Source organism: Rhipicephalus sanguineus, chromosome 1 (genome assembly GCF_013339695.2).
Source record: "Rhipicephalus sanguineus isolate Rsan-2018 chromosome 1, BIME_Rsan_1.4, whole genome shotgun sequence".
In the NCBI taxonomy this organism is placed as follows: domain Eukaryota; kingdom Metazoa; phylum Arthropoda; class Arachnida; order Ixodida; family Ixodidae; genus Rhipicephalus; species Rhipicephalus sanguineus.
The window spans coordinates 330569905-330590448 of record NC_051176.1 but is presented as its reverse complement, the minus strand read 5'-3'; the positions used below and the strand labels follow the sequence as shown (position 1 = coordinate 330590448).

The window sequence follows — 20544 nt, the reverse complement described above, 5'->3', positions numbered from 1 at the left end:
AAACTTTGACGTACACTTCCTCTTCTAATAATTAACCTGCGATGGCAAAATCAATGATTATAGAATTCTGAAAAAAATAATTTGTCTGTCTATATTGATTTAATGCTTCACTTTAGTGACCATTTAAAAAGCATGAAACGCGCAGCATATTTGCGTTTGTGCACATATCGCATATAGTTACTAACAAGAGATCGTTAGCAAACTTAAAAACATCTTCCAATGGCGAAATGGCATGTGTTTAAGCTTTACAAGCCACTTCATATTAGAAGTACGCGGTTGTTTAATTTGTTCAATGGCCAATCGCACTGCTTCAACGCCACCATTGCTTTCTAAATATGCCCCGCGATAAGCTCTACGCAAACGGATCTTTTTTTTTTTTTTTTACAAAGAGAGAGAAAAGCAAACAAACACACGAACATAAACAACGCACTAGGCGACTTGTCTCAGAGTAAAGCGCTGTCGAGCGCACGGCGACTTCTATTATGCTCAAAAGTTTTACCATAAGGCGTGCGCGCGAGGCCACGTATGACATTAACGCGACGTCTCCAACACAGACAGCATTCGAGTTGTTTTTCAGGACCTATCGCTTTGTCGTTACTTTCTTCCGGCAGAAGCCGGTTCGTGCAACCTCCGCCCAACTTTTTTTTTTTCTACTCCCCGTCAAGCCAGTCTCTCGGTCCGAGAAGTCGCGCAAAAGTTTGGTCGCACTTTATCCCTACAAATGAGAACAATAATAACACTTACTAACCTACCGACCCACCCAGTTTTCTGAGCGAACGACCGATGCGGCAATGGGGTGACATCATTACGATAACACGTTGCGCGCCAGTGCACACACGCAGGACGGAGGCGACATGCGCAAGAAGCGCATGTTTTCTTCGCAGCTGCGTATGTGACACTCGGCATCGAGCAGCACGCGGGTAACGCGTCAAAATAAGGCGACAAGTCGAAAGCACGCAGTGTGTGCGCATGATGATTGACGATGAAGCGAGCCACCCTCCGATGAGCCGGAAACAAGCCGGTGAAAAGCGCAGCGAAAAGCAAGTGGTGAACATTATATAGAGGATGTGCACAGCTGAGCACGTTGCTGTAACCGTGCCGCACATGGCGAAGGCGTTAGAGATGATTCACCAACATAACCTGCGTGGCAATCACAACGTAATCGACTCAAGCGCCATCGTCAGAAGCTTGTCTTGGGGGCGCGTTTGCTTTCACTTTTCTTTGTTTCAGTGCAAAGAAACTGGCCGTGGTTCGCTTACATCACTACACACAGGATGCAGTTCGAATGAAACAAAGCGCAGTACGCCTAAAGGTGCCGGTTGTTGGGTGTCTGACGAAACGCAAGCAGCTTCTCAGGAAAGCCACAGGAGACGGCGTAGCGGGAAATAAAGAGCGCGATAAGGAGACGCCAGCGGCTCACAGGAAAGACAAGTCAGACTCACCGTTTTTCAACAACGCATCCACGAACGCGCGGGGACACCCGGGCTCACGAGCAAACTTGGGGCGATCCCGGGCTCTGGCGCAGCCACCGGTTCAGAAGTCAGGCAAGAAAAAGCGTTCACGACGGCACCGACAGAGACGAGGCGCCGAACGGAGGGAGGCGGACGGCGTCGCCTTCTTTTCGCCCAAACGCCGGCACCACGAAGCTCGCTGGGCTCTCTCTCGGCGAAGGTGCCACTCGTGCCAGGCTCAGTTCATGGAATTCCTTGCAGGCTTCGCAGCAGTAAATAACACGGGCGTGCGCTCTTCTCGTGTCCAGCCCAACTTCGCAGCGACGTCGGTGCTTGCTCCAAGTTTGGCGTCAACGACGGTCGCGGAGGCACGCACACACAGGCACACGTACTACACGGAGAGAATCGGTTCCAACGTGGCCAGCAGGAGGCCAGGCGTCGAGCGCAGCTCGCGACTTGCTGCTGCCCAAGCGGCGGCGGTGACTTGCTCGGGGAAGTTGAGAGCGCGGGGGGAGCGGCGGCCGTTGAGGACGTTCTCCGCGAGGGGCGCCGTCGTCGAGGCCGCCGTCTGACGTCATCGGCGCGGGGGCCTGTTCAGCCTCTACGCCTGCCTGCCTGTCTGCTGCCCACTCCGGTCTCTTTGTTGAGGTTTTCTTCATTCCCCGTCGTCGGACGCGCAGTACCTAGCGTGGCTTCTCTCGCCTTCCCTAGATACTTCTCTCGGCGTGTGGAGAGATGCAAAACGATGGTCGGGGTGGCGCTGGCTCTGCGGAACGCTCGAGGTTTTTTCCAGGGCGCTGCCATGGCAAAGAGGTTCTCCCTATAAGAAGTGTGCTCAGCCTGTTCTACTCGCGCAGCTAAAACATTTAAAAAAAGCTGCGGGCCGACCACGGCTGTACGGTATTATCGTACTTACCTCACAGTCAACTGGCACCTCAGCGTAAATAGTACTAATTAATTATTTTATGTTCCCTCAGGGCCCGAGGGCATTACATAGAGGAGTGGGAATACATAAGGAATGCAATATAAACAACAATGCCAAACGAGAAAAAGAAAGTACCAATATTTAGTAATAGGCGCAAACACACAGCAATACAATGACTTAAAACTGCAGTGGCTATACATTAGAAACAATTTTTAAACAGGTAGGGGGGAAAATATACAGTAACAAGCATATATACATTCAGAGAAAAACAATGGTTTTCTGAAATAAGTTATTATCTGTTATATAAGCGATGTCGTGGGGAAAATTATTCCAGCTGACACATGTTCTGGGTATGAATGAGTCATAAAAACATTTTGTGTCACAAGATGTAATCCCTACTTTATTGCGGCGATCAATGTGTGTTGATATGTATGATGGTCTTGTTAGTAATTTTTTTTCTTTCAGACAGCTGCTGTAGTAAATATTAAGAAAAAAAAAATGAAGCTACTGATCTGCGATGAGAGTGACGAGGAAGGGACCAACTTAATTTCATGGCAGTTACACTACTTGTTCGTTTATAGTTAGAAAGTATGAAACGGCGGGCACGATTCTGCACAGCTTCCAAATCGCAAATGAGTGAATCATTGCCCGGGCTCCAGACAGATGCAGAATATTCTAGTTTCGAGCGAACCAGTGTTTTCTAACGCAATTATTTTATTGAACTGTAAGAATGAGAGAAATTCCTGCGAGTGTATCCAAGCGTGCGGTTGGCGTTACTTATGATATAATCTATGTGAGTTTTCCAAGATAGGTTTGAAGAAATGTGAGCACCCAGATACACAGTTCAAGATTCTACTTAGCACATTTTTAATGTGCTAAGTAGAAGATTTATTTGAATTATGTGAAATGTACATATGCTTGCACTTATTAATGTTTAGTTTCATGTTCTATATATTACGATCTTGTTAATGTTGGACTGAGGACAAGAGACAGCATTATCGTCACACAATCATCAGCGAAAAGATTATTTCAAGAAGAAATCTTTGCCGGTAAGTGATTTATATAGGTGGGAAAGAGGAGGGGCCCAAGAACGGACCCCTGAGGCACTCCAGATGGAACAGGTAAAGGATGCGAATCAAATTTGTTCGCTGTTACGAACTGAGAACGGTTTGAAAGAAAGCCGATCAACCATGCAAGCACGTTATGGTCTATGTTAAGATTGCTTAATTTAATAGAGAAGTTCATACGAAACATTGTCGAACGTTTTTGGAAAAAATCCCGAAATGTGCAGTCGCCTGAAACCCGTGATCGAGGATACAATGAAAGTCACGTGTGAGACATGTGAGCTGGGTTCCGCATGAAAATCACTTGCAGAACCCGTGCTGGGCTAAGCTGAAAGAAGAATTCGATTCTAGAAACGAGACGAGATGGGGATATATGACATGCTCCATGATTCCGCAGGGTTTCTCACTAGTGAGTGAAATCGGAATAAAGTTGTCAGGGCAATGTTTATCTCCAGACTTGTGCAGAGGAAGCAACCTCCCGACTTTCCAATCGTTGGGAATACAACCTGCTTCAAGGGACTGATCAAACAATTCAGTAAAAAGTATATATATAGTATAAAAAGTAAAAAGTCACAGTAAGAGGAAAATTTAAGTATTTATTTAATGCTCTGAATTCCTGGTGCGTCAATAGAACTGGGTCCGTGAGAGGCACATCGAAAACCGGGTAGTCGCGATTCTAATAATATTTTTTTTTAGAAAAAGCCGACACAATAAGATTGTTGAGAATAGAAGCACAGTCATTTGATGGGAACTCAACACCGTCAGAAGATGTAAGTAGTGATGTGCCAGCGTCTTTCTTGTTTATTACGTCCCAAAATTGTTTGCGATTGTTAATCAGCATAGCAGGCAAAGCGGCAATTTTAGAATAGCGTGTTTTAGCAGCGCCGGTTTACCGTATACGGCAAGTACGCTAATACCGCAGCGTCGTGGTGGGCACGCCGCTTTATTAGTCTGCAAGACCTCTACTGACCACTTTGATCCTCTCATCACGTTATACCGTACACAATGAGGTACTCGCGCGTCTAAATTAAACGTTTAAAAAAGCTTCGTGCCGACCCCATGACGGTACGGTATTACCGCAAACTTACCGTACAGTAAACCGGCACTGCTATGACTCATTAATATTATTCGGTGACGTGCTACAGAGGTGGTTTATGAAGCCTCCCACACATAAATGTCAAAGCAGCTTCCCTGCGACATTTCTTGGAAGTGTCCCCACGGGGAAGCGACTTTCACATAAATTATTTTCCATTGCTTTAATGCATGTGCTTGCCCTGCCTACGCCCATGATTTAGGGGCATTTAGAAGGGCGCGACGGATTTACCTACAAATAAATGTTTAAAAAGCATGTTTAAGAAAACGTAGGGTGTTTTGGCAATGACAGTAGCACCGCACCGTTTAAGCTACGGTATTATCGTTCTGTGTTAAATGTATCTCGACCCGCAAACGCTTCAGCTGCGCAAGTTGCCCGATCCGCACGGTAACATTGTGAGACGATTATGGTGGCTGATACAGGTCTTCCTGATTAAAGCAGGGACGTCCCGACCACGACGGTACGGTATTTCCGTACTTACTGAGAGATAAACCGCTGCTGCTAAAACACCTGCTCGCAAGAAGGCTTGCTGTTGGTGGCTACAATGCGCCGAATTGGCTACTTTACGACACTGTCTAGCGAAGAAAATTTCAGGTTGGCTCCATGGCTACTTTCTGGCTGCCTTAATCTTCTATTCTGGCGCATTTACTAGCCATCGCCTGGTGTGCTACTACGCCATCTCCCACGTTGCCCTCACTCATTTTTCCTTCGTCCGGTTTCTTCAGAAGAAGTCTTACAGGTAATTTCTTCTCTTGAAGACCTGGCTTGGATTTTATCCTTCTAGAATAAAACTGGTTGCAACAGACATATCAGTGGTGTTCGCAGATATCGTTAATAAAATTTTTAATGCAAGTGTGTTTCCTGATTTGCTGAGACGTGGAAAAATAGTGAGTGTATTCAAAAAAAGGTTCTCGTTACAACATTAATAACCAGCGCCCAATTTGTATTCTGCCATTTTTTAGTAAAGTCATAGCACCTCTTATTTACTGTCGTCTCATGCACTGTCTAAACAAATTTAACCTTCTTCCTCCACTACAGTTTGGTTTTAGGCATGGTTATTCGACCGAGTTAGAATTAATTCATTTCACTGATAACATTAAACAGTTTATAGATGAAGGCTCAGTTGTAGGGGCCATATTCATTGATCTGACAAAAGCATTCGACACTCTGGATCATTCCATTCTTGTGCATGAGCTCGAGTCGTTCGGTATTAGTGGCTCGCCTTTACAACTTCTTCGTAGCTAATTACCCAACAGGCCTCAAGTATTCTTTTCTTAATGGCCAATTCTTATCTACTGCATTAATTAACCGTGCCGTTCCCCAAGGCGTTGTACTTGGTACATTGTTGTTCGTATTATTTATAAATGATCTACCTAATGTGCTTTTCACTTCTAACTGTTAGCTGTATGCTGATGACACTACTACATTGCACGTTACTTCAAAATACACGTAACAGGGATCTTAGCAACGTGTATTAACGTATGACGTATATGTTATATATACAGATGCTGTGGATGGTGCTGTGGATGCTGTGGAGTAATGCTATAAGATGTTGTGGAGCAATGGTAACTGTAATTATAAAAGTTTTAATTATTAGTTTATGAATTATAATTGTAGTGTGGAATGTTGAAACGTCAGAAAAATCAAACCTGCCAGTGCCCAGCCGCACTGGCCGGTTTCCGTTTGTCTCGTTTCCTTCTTCTTTTTCGTTTCCCGTCTGTGTCGCTTTTTTCCTGTCTATGGCGCTTCACCTTATAAAAAGTAAAATGTATCACTTTCCGTGCGCAACATGCGCGTCCAATCGCGGCCGCCCTTTCTGTGGCGTAAAGGCTAAGACTGGACTGGAAATACTTCGTTTATGTCCTGCAGGAAGCGCTTAGCGCGTGGCGGGCGTTTCCCACGTAGGGACCGACAGGGAATACCGGGAACCAATCAAAAATGCAACATCTAGTCGATTGCTGAGATGAGAGGCGAGGCAACGCTGCACCGGCAGCCGCCATTCGGATTTTCTTGTCATGTTTGTTTCTTGTAAAAGATGGTTTCTCGTAGTGCTATTCGCACGTACTTCAGCGTCACTCCCGACAGTCGTCATTCTATGCAGTAGAAGCTTGTGGTTGTGCCGATCTTGAAGCACAGCGAAGCGGCAGGCGCTGAGAGGGTTTATGGCGTACCATCGTTCCCGCAGCCGCAAGTTGCAACGCGGCATGTGTTTCTTAGTAAAGTGCTTTGCTGTGCGCGTTCGTTCACTCTGGAATAGATTTGAGCGCAAAAGGATGAGACACACGAAGAGAAGACGTGCTCGTGTAGTCGTCTTCTCTTCGTGTGTCTAGTCCTTTTGCGCTCAAATCTATTCCGTGCGTTTCTTGCATCGCTCGGACACACCGATGATAACGCCTGAGGACCACCACGATCGTAGATTTTTCTGTTAATTACTTGCCTTGCAGCGCGGAGGCACGCGAAAAAAAAAAAAAAAAAGCGCTGGGCGGCACCGTGGGCGGAGCTTGTATTTATTATGTTGCAACTGACTATACTCTGCTTTATGATCGGTTTATAAACATTCGTATTTTATAGAACACGTGCAACCTATATTGGGATATATAGACAAGGTACTATAGGCGAACGCTTAGTAAAACACTGCCCAGTTTTTGATCCGGATCCAATAAAAGCGCGTTGGGCTGTTTATAAACATGAAAGGGGAAAAAACGCGGGAAGGTTGCACTAAGTCGCGCAAAGCTTGGCAAAGCGAAGCTGGTCGATGCTCGAGTGTTTAGGCTAAGACCGGTTGCTGCTATGTTGTAACTGGTTGTTGCTAGGCTTTGATATGTTGCAAGTAGGTTTGGTATGTTGTAAGTGAGTTTTCCTATGTTGTGCGTAGGCTTTGCTTGAGGATGGACCATCTTCGCTGTGGCATGTTTAGCGCGACTTAGTGCAAACTTCCCGCATTAAAAAAAAAAGAATTAACGAGACAGTGTCAGTGGCAGACCCCTTTTATTCACACAAGACGGGTGAATTAGTAGTCACCTCATCCCGTTCGTCGTCTTCACAGTACCACCCACGCCGCACCAGAAAGTCTTCTGTTAGATCTTCATCGCCATTAAACGATTCAACCAGTTCTTCTTCTATGTGTGCACACTCCGTGATGTGCACAGGCATAGCGTAGCTTGCACTATTGCACTAAAGACGCAATACTAAAGAGACAGCGAGGCTGATCGGCACCTATATAGTCCTAGCTTTCGCTCTTTTGCTATGTTCTGCAAATTTTCTTTCTTTCTTTCTTTCCTTCTTTCTTTCTTTCTTTCTTTCTTTCTTTCTTTCTTTCTTTCTTTCTTTCTTTCTTTCTTCTTTCTTTCTTTCTTTCTTCCTTTCTTTCTTTCTTTCTTTCTTTCTTTCTTTCTTTCTTTCTTTCTTCCTTTCTTTCTTTCTTTCTTTCTTTCTTTCTTCTTTCTTTCTTTCTTTCTTTTTCTTTCTTCCTTTCTTTCTTTCTTTCTTCCTTTCTTTCTTTCTTCTTTCTTTCTTTCTTCCTTCTTTCTTCCTTTCTTTCTTCCTTTCTTTCTTTCTTCTTTCTTTCTTTCTTTCTTTCTTCTTTCTTTCTTTCTTTCTTTCTTTCTTTCTTTCTTTTTTTCTTTCTTTCTTTCTTTCTTTCTTTCTTTCTTTCTTTCTTTCTTTCTTCTTTCTTTCTTTTTCTTTCTTTCTTCCTTTCTTTCTTTCTTTCTTTCTTTCTTTTTCTTTCTTTCTTCTTTCTTCTTCTTTCTTTCTTTCTTTCTTCTTTCTTTTTCTTTCTTTCTTTCTTTCTTTCTTCTTTCCTTTCTTCTTTCTTCTTTCTTCCTTTCTTTCTTTCTTCTTCCTTCTTTCTTTCTTTCTTCTTTCTTCTTCTTTCTTCTTTCTTCCTTTCTTTCTTTCTTTCTTTCTTTCTTCTTTCTTTCTTCTTTCTTCCTTTCTTTCTTTCTTCCTTTCTCTTTCTTTCTTTCTTTCTTTCTTTCTTTCTTTCTTCCTTTCTTTCTTTCTTCTCTTTCTTCCTTCCTCCCTTTCTTTCTTTCTTCTTTCTTTCTTCTTTCTTTCTTTCTTCTCTTTCTTTCTTTCTTTCTTCTTTCTTTCTTCTTTCTTCCTTTCTTCTTTCTTTCTTTCTTCCTTTCTTCTTTCTTTCTTTCTTTCTTTCTTTCTTTCTTTCTCTTTCTTTCTTCCTTCCTCCCTTTCTTTCTTTCTTTCTTTCTTTCTTTCTTTCTTTCTTTCTTTCTTTCTTCCTTTCTTCTTTCTTTCTTTTTCTTTCTTTCTTCCTTTCTTTCTTTTTCTTTCTTCTTTCTTTTCTTTCTTTCTTCTTCTTTCTTCCTTTCTTTCTTTCTTCCTTTCTTCCTTTCTTTCTTTCTTTTTCTTCTTTCTTTCTTTCTTTCTTTCTTTCTTCTTTCTTCTCTTCTTCCTTTCTTCCTTTCTTCTTTCTTTCTTTCTTTCTTCTTCTTCTTTCTTTCTTTTCCTTCTTCTTTCTTTCTTTCTTTCCTTTCTTCTTTCTTTCTTTCTTTCTTTCTTTCTTTCTTTCTTTCTTTCTTCCTTCCTTTCTTTCTTTCTTTCTTCCTTTCTTCCTTTTCTTTCTTTCTTTCTTCTTTCTTTCCTTTTTCTTTCTTCCTTTCTTTCTTTTTCTTTCTTTCTTTCTTTCTTCTTTCTTTCTTCTTCTTTCTTTCTTTCTTTCTTTCTCTCTTTCTTCTTTCTTTCTTTCTTCCTTCTTCTTTCTTCCTTTCTTTCTTTCTTTCTCTTTCTTCCTTTCTTTCTTTCTTTCTTTCCTTTCCTTTCTTCTCTCTTTCTTCCTTCCTTTCTTCCTTTCTTTCTTCCTTTCTTCTTTCTTTCTTTCTTTCTTTCTTTTCTTCTTCCTTTCTCTCTGTCTTCTTTCTTTCTTTCTTCTTTCTTTCTTCCTTTCTTTCTTCTTTCTTTCTTTCTTTCTTCCTTTCTTTCTTTCTTCTTTCTTTCTTTCTCTCTTCCTTTCTTTCTTTCTTTCTTTCTTTCTCCTTTCTTTCTCTCTTTCTTCCTTTCTTTCCTTCTTCCTTTCTTTCTTTCTTTCTTTCTTTATTTCTTCTTCTCTCTTCTCTCTGTTTTTTCTATGTATTTTCTTCTCTGTTCATTTCTATTTGTTTCTCTCTCTCTATTTCTTGCTCTTTCTTGTGCACTTTCTATCCTTCTTCCTCTTTCATCCCTTTCTTTCTTTATCTCTCTCTTTCGTTGGGCTTCTCTCTTTCTGTCTTCCTTTCTCTTTATTTCTCTCTTTCTCATTCTTTCGTTGCTAGGCTTTACTCCCTGCCCTCCTCCTCACCATCACATATCTACTCCTTACGCTCACTTCCCTTTCCCGCCCCCTTGCTACACCATACTATACAAGGCTATGCTATGATCTGCTAGCGTGCCTGGATAGCCGAGTGGTTAGGACGCTTGCCTTCGGATCGAGGGTACGCGGGTTAGAATCCCGCCTAGTGAACAATTTTTCTTCAAGAATTTCTCCTTTTCTCTTTCTTTTCTCTTTCTCTTTTTCTCTTTCACCTCCAACAAATGCAGCAAGCGTATTCTCCCGCAAACACTTGTTATTATTCTGTAGAAGGCGTGAGTGTTTCCCTTTCCAACTACCTCCCATCGCGCCGCAGGAGAAAGGGAGGAGGTTGCAGGCGGTCGCCATACGTCTAGACCGTGGTCTAGACTGAAAGTCGCCGGTTCTGCGACGGCCACGGACTGGTTACAGGCGCGTTTTGTTCATTTATGATCAAATGATTGATTTGGATGCAGTCGAGAGCACAGTAAATGAACATGATACTGATATTGCCATTGTGCTACCAAAACGTAAGCAAAATCCGGATGACTAAAAAAGAGGCGATGACAACTCGGGCACTTTCACTGTGAACGACGTGTGGAGTAAATGTAGGTCGGCCAATCCGGCAAAATTACTTATCATCTTACTTCAGTGACATCACCAGGGCACTCGGTTATCTAGAGCGTAACCGTGCTTCGGTTGACCAACTCATAAATATCCGTACGCGATCAAATAGTAAAACGATGTGTCACGATAGGAGGCCAATATGATTCAACGACGAAAATTAGCCCAGTTTTCACCCATACACGTCTCCAGAAAGGAAGTATGCTAGAACGCCCCTGTATATTTCTCAAATCAAGGTATTTCGCGCCGAGACAAAATGGACCGTAAGGAAAAAAAAAGTAACACTGCCACAGACGAATTGATACCTCCTTACAATAACTTATATCAGGAAAATTCAGCAGTTGCTGTGCTTTTCTCTGTAAATTGGACTAAAATAAATGCAGTAACAGAAAAAAATACTTGCTTTCAGTGCATCCAGAAGATCCTGGCGGCAATGCTGGCTCGTATGTTTGTTTGTTTGTTTGTTTGTTTGTTTGTTTGTTTGTTTGTTTGTTTGTTTGTTTGCTTGCAGAAACCCGGTAAGCACGAACCACACGAACGTCAACGTCTTCTTTCACGCTGGCACAGAGCTGACACCGATGTGCTCCGGTACCTTTTGTTTTTCGTTCTGTATCTCTGTTTCTTTCTCTCTTTCTCTCTCTCTCTGTACATGTTCTCTCACCCATCAGGGTTGTTGCTTCGCTGTTAAAATTTCCGATGGCACGTCGTACCTGCGTTGATCTTATGAAATCACCCCTGCCTCACAGACTGTTGCACAGTGACAATATGATATACGTTGGAACGCTGAAAAAAAATTTTCCCATGCTAGTAGAGGATATTCAAAATTAAAGGAGGCGTATACCTGTGAGAGAGAAGTTGAGAAGAGCGAATCATTCGCCTACTTGGTCACTTTTGATACTTGCTTCTTGCGCTAAAGAAAATAATTGGAACAGAGATGAACGCAACAAATTGAATCCGTTGCCGTCGTCTCTCGGTCGCCGTTATTTTCCTTAGCGCAAGAAGAAACTATAAATGTGGCAGAAAGATTTTGCAAGCAAACCTGCAAACTTGCAACAGCCCGAACAATGGAACTTTAATGAGGAATTGACCAAAGGTATCGGGGTATCTTGAGATACAAATGGCAAGCATCGTATCGCACACATTTCCTCGGCTAGTATCTTGCATCTCTATCTCAGATGCTTAACGTCTCAGTGTATCGTATCTCGTTACCGTTGCAAAGTGTCTTTGCCCAGCTCGCATGAACTTGACAAAAGCGGACATCCGCAACAAAATGGAGCTGAACTGTTCCTCTTCATCCGGATTTCACCACTTGAAACCGGACTGGTATTACGGTAACTCTATACTAATCAATTTCGGTCAACGGCCCTATATATATACGTGATTTCTTCGCTAGAATGTTCTGGAATAAATCTGGCAAAAACTCAATCTACACGCAGTAATTCTGGTTCGCACGAAATCGAACCTGGCCAAATCGCCCCCGCCGAGCTGACTTCCCGTCCGTATATTTACATGGCGTCTTTTTTTTTTTCTTAAATCGGGGCTGGTGTTCTCTGCGAAGTGGTCTGCATTTTTACAGACTTCTAGTGGAAGTAATTCATCTTTCTGCACAATATACGGGTAATTAATTGTTTGTGCTGTAAGATACTAAGCTTAATAATAATTGTTGGGGTTTTACATCCAAAAGTACCATATGATTATGAGGGACGCCGTAGTGGTGGGCTCCGAAAATTTTGCCCATCTGGGACCAAATTCACAAAACTTCTATTTCGTAAGTGCGTTTTCCCATTGGCCAACAGGCTTTGATAATGATATGTCCCGCATCGTGATTGGATGAAGTAGTCTCTTACGAAAATTTTCTACGCAAGAAGTCCTTGTGAATCCGGGCCCTGGTGTTCTTTAACGTGAACCTAAATGTATGTGCACGAGCCTCTGGCATTTCGCCTCCATCGAAATGCCGCCGAGGCGGCCAGGGTTCGATCGCGCGACCTTCGGGTCAGCAGTCGAGTACCATAACCACTAGACCACAGTGGCGGGGCAAAATGCTATAAGCTTGATCTTTAACTATCTAAACAAATAGATAGATTATTATGAGTTCAGTGCCTGCGCCCATGCGTAGTTCTTGCTATGCGCAGGCGCAATGAACTTATAACAATTTATTTATTTGCAACTTACATGAGGTTTTAAGACCAAGTAAGAGGGAAAAAGTTGTGCTCTTCGTTCTGTTTTTTGCGAATTCAAAATAAAATTATTCATTGTTCAGTAATGAAACTGTATTCATAATATCGCTTATGTTATATTTGACAGCAAACTTGGCACTAAAATTGAATAGCATGCCTACTTTTGGCTGCTTTTAGCTTGAGTTCTGTCTCCTTTTCAAATATGCCCAACGGCAACCCTGCTCGCAAGTGCCCAACGTGGAATTGGATCCTACAAAAATGTGTGCGCGGATGCAATTGAACATCATAGTAAACAGCCGCAGCTCACTTCAGGCAGGCGCCCTAAACAGCAACGCCTGGGCGTTTGGACTCAACGGTGTTTTCAGTTGGGGCAGATGGCAAGAACTAATACGATAAATCTTTGGATTCGAGCTCTCCCGATTCGATACATATAAAATGCATAAATATGACCACCGGACAGCCATCACACCAACTTGATCCTAACTTGCTCCATTTTGAACGAAATGTAAATTCTAGTGACCGAAAAGCAACATAATTTCTATTTTGTCCATGATCTTTTATTCGATGTACATTGATGAAAGTCATATTAATGTTTTTTTTATTGCATGATTGCATGTCGACAACACCATAATACTCTATAATTGGATTGGATGGTTTAGTGTGGACGTGTTTTTGTTATCCTGGTTAAGTAAACTTTCCGAAACTAACGTTAATGTATACCCATGTGATTTAACGCAGCGTGTAGCATGTCATAATAGGATACTTTAAGCGCTCTCTCATTTCTAGTTAAAAAATTACAACATCAGCTACTGTAACTTGTAAACGAATTACCTTTTAATTTCGAACTTCAATTCCGTCTTCGTGATATTCTTAAATTTGCGCTAACTTTCCTCGGTCCAATCGAATAACAATTCTGCTGCTCTATGGGCTGCTGTAACCAAAGAAAATAAGGAAAGAAAGTGTAAGAGGGAGGAGAAGCATGAAGTAGTGTGCAAGATGCAATCACCTTGAGAAAGTGGGCTCTATATGTTTATCTTAAATGGAAGTGGTCGGCAGTGGCAACTCGTTCATAGATCCGTGTATAAGCATATGCTGTCGGATATTTGGGGGGGAATTTTCGGTATTGCTTTCCAGGGTAGAGGCTGTGATACTTCAGTACATTCTCTTTTTTTTTCTTCTCATTTGTTTCGAAGTACGAGGCTCTCATTATATCCGTTGTCCAGCTCCGCAACAGCATGCTGCAACGTTAAGCGAGAAATAATTATGCTAAAGGAAATGAGAATACTACCGTTATTATTGGCATACAAAAAAGGAAACTTAAAAAGAAAGCTCAGCTTCTCAACTTGAAATGTCGGCGGATTGCTTCCAAGTAATCAGTCAGCAAATAACGCCAGATTCGATACACCACTTCCATAAGAGTGCGACAATTTGAATTGACAGTCCAGTCGATTTCGTGCTTCGTGGAAGGTTGTTTTGATACAAAGTTAGTGGAACAACAGTGCATTTGTAACGCACGTTTGACGGCGCATATCTCCAAGTCGGTATAATTTTTCTAACCTGATATGCCTTTGCTAATATTAATAATTGTTGGCGTATTACGTCCCAAAACCACGATATGATTATGAGAGATGCCGTAGTGGAAGGCTCCGGAAATTTCGACAACCTGGAGTTCTTTAACGTGCACCTAAATATAAGTACACGGACCACTAGCATTTTGCCTCCATCGAATTGCGGCCGCCGCGGCCAGGATTCAATCCCGCGACCTTCGGTTCAGCAGTCGAGCACCGTAGCCACAAGGCCACCGCAGTGGGTGATATGCCTTTGCAACTTCCCTGTTGCAATTCGTAAATTGATATACGCACCACAAGATAAACTTATTTAGTATTTAGTAAGTATTTATTTATTTATTTATTTATTTATTTATTTATTTATTTATTTATTTATTTATTTATTTTTTTATTTATTTATTTATTTATGTGTTAATTATTCTGATATAGTCCGCAAGATTCGCCCTTGTCAACGGGCGGTCCAGCTTAATGATTAGAATAATGCTATCTGCCACAGGAAACAGCTAAAAATTCTTTATAGCCCCCCGCCAGAATAAAGGAAAGAAGGTAGAAAACACCTAGTATATATTTGTTTTTCGTCATCGATTATCTACTTCATAATCGTCACTTAATTTCTGCTATGAAATCCCATATTCAGCTGCGTTATACAGCTGTATACTGTGATGTCGGTTCTGTCATTGATGTTGAGGCATCGCCAAGATCCATATTAATGCTCGAGCATCCTACAGGGCCACTCTGTTCTCGGAGTTTTCCCGTTCAATTTTTATCCAAATAGATGACGAGCACAGAAATAACAAAAACTTGCTGCGCACAAAAAGTGCACGCAGAAACAAACAAACAAACAAACAAAGAAACAAACAAACAAATAAACAAACAAATCAATCAAGCAAAATACTCCTCGCCTAAAAGCCGAATCAGTAAATAAGTAAATAACACCGCGCGGAAGGCTCACTACCACGGTTCAGAGAGGCTTTTGAGACAGGAGACCGGTACTTTTTAACTCGGAAGCTATGCCAGTTTCCTTTCGCGTATTCTGATTGGCGGAATAATGGTGTTTAACGTCGCAAAGGAACAATGGGGTTATGGTAGACTATATTAACTAAGACAACTAATGAGCTATGCTAATGGATCAGATCCGTATAATTTTTCCCTACTGTTGTTATCTAACGAGCATGTAAATCTAAGTGAACGAGTGTTTCTTGCATCTCCCTGCATTAAAATGTGGCCACGACTGAGCTATACCTGGGCGGGTGTTGCAGTTCTGCTTACCACTGAATGGAGCCACGCACGTTGCGTGCGCATCTCTGATGACTCGATGCGTGCGCATCTAGAATCAGTGGAGTGGCTCTGCGCGAATGTTCTGTTGCACGCAAGCTGCACGCTTCTTCGGAATGCGGACGTTTCTCTTGGCATCGTCGAGGAGCCGGTGGAATCCTCGTAATATTTACCAGGACCATGGATGTGGCTGCGAAACTTGCTCGACGAAACTCTCTCAATGGGGGTCGTTTATCAGCTGCCGTGACCAGGAATACTGGAGCGCAGTGCGTGGATCTGCATCATTTTCGAGATTGTGGTTTCAGACATACTTGTTTAGCATTTTCATTACACGCTTTATCTCTCAAAATACTACCAATAATAGCTTCCGAAACGCTGCATCAGGCTGCGGTTCTGGGACATGTAATGACCGATCAAAGTTCCATTTGCAACGCATTGTCTCGTACAAAGCAATGAAGTTTCAATGTGACAAAAGTGTTTCGAAGCCAGGAGGACGAAGAGTATAGCCACCACTTCCATTCTGCCAGAGTTATCACACTCATAGTTCCTCTAGACTTTAGCATCCTATGATAAACGAAAGTAGGTGGGCTGACAAGGCAACACAAATGCCGTTTGTGGTGCCTTCATCTCTTCTCTTGTGCCCGTGTATGCACGCATAACTTTTTTATGATGCGTGCATGCCAACCAGCTCAATTTTCTGTCGTTGTTAGCGTCCCAGTTCCCCCAGTTCCCTATACATCCAGTAGTAGCCTATTTCCTACGGGAACGCTAAACGTGTCTACACGAGGCGTAGGGGCACAAAAAATATGCCGCGACCAGCGTTTGGATCAGAACCAAGCAGTCACTAATTGTCAATTTTCTTTAATATCCAAGTTTGAAAGAATATTGGTAAGAGACATAATTATCTTCGAGATCGTGAAGATCAGGGTAATGTATCCTGACCAAAAAGGAAATTTTTAAACGATACTTTCGCTCCGTAACGCTATATAGCCAAGTGGAGGGGTTATATTGTCTAGGACTGTTATAAATAGAAAAAAATAAATAAATGCGGGGGCTTAAAGCATGCAACTGCCATTTAATTATGCAATATTTTTCGGCGAAGACTACAAAGTGAACCGAGGCATCTGTTTTCGCTGTATTGCACTGAACTGATTGAAATCCGAGAAGCTTCTTCATAAGCGAGGGCAAAACGACTGCTTCCTACAAGAGAAACATTCGTTTTGCTGCACAGCTCACATAACTGGGCAAATCAGCTTTTGGAAATATTCCGCTGTTTCGCCTGCAGCATGCATGATCCCCAGTCTAGAATATGGTAACTACGAAAGGATTGCTCAAGAACGTATAATTTCTTAGATACCTCCCTCCCCCGCCCCCTCCTCCTTCCTTTAAGTTGGCACGAGTGCAATATATTAAATACGAAGCATTTTTTAGCGAACCAAATGCATTTTGAGCGTTTCTATCTATCTATCTATCTATCTATCTATCTATCTATCTATCTATCTATCTATCTATCTATCTATCTATCTATCTATCTATCTATCTATCTATCTATCTATCTATCTATCTATCTATCTATCTATCTATCTATCTATCTATCTATCTATCTATCTATCTATCTATCTATCTATCTATCTATCTATCTATCTATCTATCTATCTATCTATCTATCTATCTATCTATCAAAAAGCCACGCGAGGTCTTGAAAATTCTTTGGAAGAGATCCTATGCAGGCGTCATGTCGGTGCAACGTCAATTGTGGTTGCAGGGCTAGCTATGTAAATTTATAACAAGGTAATACACATTGCATATGAACCCCTACGATAGTGGCGTCAGGTCGGGTTAACGTCAATTATGGGTCCGGTGTTGGCTCCGCTTTTGTAACAGTCGAATAAGCATTATAGGTATATTCACTCCTCTCCGCAAGCTATATTCAAGCGTTGATCGACCACGGAGGAATACGCTAATGAATGATATTCACATCATAGCACCATAGCGTGCACTTCGTTTCGATAAAGTTGACATCTGTGCTCTAACGTGAGTGCTGACGTTGCGTCAGACTATAAATTGCCCTTTAAATGCCAGTGTAGTCGACGTGCCTGGTAAGTCCGCGATGTGCACGCAACTACTCCATTTACAACAACACGTCGATATACCTCGTAGCACTTGTCTCAAAGCAAAAAAAAAAAAAATGCAACATGTACAGGTACTCGCTGAGTGCTTTGCATGAAACCGATTCCCAAAATGCGTGGGATCTGCCGAAGTTTTTAAATATTGGTTTCGTTGCGTGTATGGACGTAAAAACGCTATCGCAGTAAAAGTCCAAGATACAAGCTCAAAAGAGGGCGCACGTCTTAACAATCAGCTTTCTATCATCTCCGGAAAGCTACTGGTTATTTAAAGACGGCAAAAGGAAGCATCATAAGCATTTCAACCTGCAGTACTTTTCTTGCAAAGCCGATTGACTGAATCATTGTTTTTTTGTCCTCGTTGTGCGGACCGCACTGCTGAGAAGACGTGGCTCGAAATCATGCGACCTTCTGTAACTTAGAGTTTTACCGGAAGCAGTAGACATATACGCCAAAAACGTACGACTTATATAGACGTTTTCGAGATGGCTAACGTCTCACACTATGCGTGACTCGAAGAAGCGAAAAGAAAAACAAGCGAACATTTTGTGACAAGCAGCTTAGAGATTTCCAGCCGGGAAGCCTCCGTGCCGGGATATCTTATTTGTGTTTTAAAACGGGCACCGCGTTGATCGGACGCGGACCGCATCAAGTTTTCATAACGTGGAATGCACGCCCCATCGGAGAAACGCTTCGAGGATACTCCGAAACAAGGTCTTCCGTTCTAACGTGTTAAAATGAAAACGAGTCGAAGACGGGCATTCGGCTTTGCGCTCGTCTCGCATCTATAGCTCTTGCCAAAGCTGCTGCACGTATAGTTGAAACGGGGGATCGCTTCGTTCCCCTTAGTGCATATTATATAGTCCCACACAAAACGAAACCCACCAAATGTCTTTTGAACAAGGGGTAATGCTTTTTTTTTTCTGAAATTCGCGCTTTTTATCGTACGAGGACGGACTGAGTACACACAAACACAGAGCGCAGTGTGTTCTAGTACACAGTCCGTCCTCGTACGATAAAAAAACGCGAATTTCCAAGATGCAACACCAACTAGCCCCTGTAGTTGCTGTTATTGCAGTAATGCTTTGTGTGTGTGCGTGTTGTGATCGCTTAACGTCCTTGCTTATGCTGGTTCAATGCGCCTTCTGTTGACTTGTAGACATTTAATGTGTGTTTTTAACAAAGGAGCATACCGCGGCGCAGCTCCTGGGATTAGACAGAATGCGCAAAAGCACGCGGTGAGTGTGCTCGGGTGGCGTGTCTATAGGCTTACTTGCAGACTGGGAGCATCATCCGAGGCACTTCATGCGTGCCGAGGGTCGGAGGTAGTAAATAAACGCACTGTCGCCAGCGCTCTGCAAAACAAAGGTTCATACCACAGGTGAGTGCGACCGAAAGCGTGCAGCCGAAACTTCCGAAAAGCGAGCGGCGCGTTCTGCTACTGACGTTTCGGGAGTGTTTTGCGCTGGTGTACCAGCCGACAATCGCCGTGCAGAAGCGGTCCGAACGAGCCGCACTGCCGAAACACCCGAACGACGTGGAGTGCGTTCTGAAACGCCGAGAGAGCCAAGGCGTATACAGAGGCAGAGAAAACACTGAGACGGCTGAATAATTCTCGTAAAACCTTAGCGCAGTGGTTCTGAAATGGGGGTCCCCGAAGCTATTTTTGGGGGTCCACAAAACCCATCCTCGAAAAAAAAAGAAGAAGAGAAACGCGTTTTTTGGCGGCACACTGTGTCCCGTGACAGCAGTCCCTTCTGATTTTTGGTATGCTTCACTGCATAACAATTTTGAATTGCGGCGGAGCTGACTTCTGTTTCCCCTTCTCCGTGAGATGGCTGTAAAGCTTTTGTTGCAGTTTTCTACGACATATGCACGCCAGCACACTTTATCTAGGTTTGCATATTTCAAGAGCAAACATAGCTAGAAACAGGTTGAACATGGCTGCAGACCGCACAAATTATTGACAAGCTGTTGAAATTGAATTGGCGTGGCATTTTAGTATGACCAGTCCTTGCCAGGGAGAAATAAAAGGCACCTATTTCGAACGCTGAATGTTGTGTTAATTTTATGACCCCCCCCCCCTTTTTTTTTTCTCTCACTGTAAAAGGTCCCTCATCACTTCCACCATTCTACAGTACAGCACCTCAAATGAAATACTGGGTATACTTCACAATATGTGTCCTGTATTTGCCGGGACACCACTAACGCGGCAGTTGAGTTTGAAATTGAGAGGCATGGGCAAGAACCAGCGATCACGCAATATGGTGCTTACTAATGAGTCATAATGAGTAAACACAGCATAAGTTATAGGGCTCCGTGTTTTCGGATAAATCCGATAAAATCCGATAAACACTCGCCGGTAAAATTTTTGACAATTGGGATTTATCCGATATACTCCGATTTTAACGGCCAATACGACCTTGCTCCATTCTTTATCGAAGGGGCGTGCTCTAAGCGGTCATAGATAAGTCGGCCGGTTTGGCCGATATAAACTTTACCTCACGTCCACACTATCTCGTAGACCACACCCATCGCACTTTTGACAAAGGGCTTGTGGTGCTCGGAGCGACAGACGTGAACGTATGTAGGCCCCCGGAAGCGCAGGACGATAGATGGATGGATGCTATGAGCGTCCCCTTTATAACGGGGCGGTGACATGTGTGCCACCAAGCTCTGACAAAAAAAAAATGCTTTTTTTTCTCCCCTCCCCCTTTCTTTTTAGGTGGCGTAATGCCTTGTCTACTACGATTAAATCAATCTTACTATACTGAGTCATCCACTTGCTACGCTCAATGTCATGTGGTTTCGCCTTCGTCAGAAAGAGTGCCTGAGAGACAGAGCCGCGCGTTCGTAACCTCTTCCATTTGTTATAAATTGCTTGCACATACTCATTCGGCCTTAGCCCATTCTGCCTTAGCCCTTCGTTTGGTAGACTCTTTTATAGACGCCATTCC

At 42.8% G+C, this 20544-nt stretch overlaps 1 protein-coding gene across 1 annotated transcript in view; it reads right to left on the bottom strand.

Moving 5' to 3' along the window:
• Positions 1 to 1929, bottom strand: part of LOC119379541 (phosphatidylcholine:ceramide cholinephosphotransferase 2) — a 204948-nt gene extending 203019 nt beyond the window's left edge. Inside the window, exon 1 of the mRNA XM_037648833.2 lies at positions 1443 to 1929. The gene's annotated coding sequence lies outside the window, so the exon portion shown is untranslated. The remainder of the gene's footprint in view (positions 1 to 1442) is intronic.
• Between the last annotated feature and the right edge of the window lie 18615 nt (positions 1930 to 20544).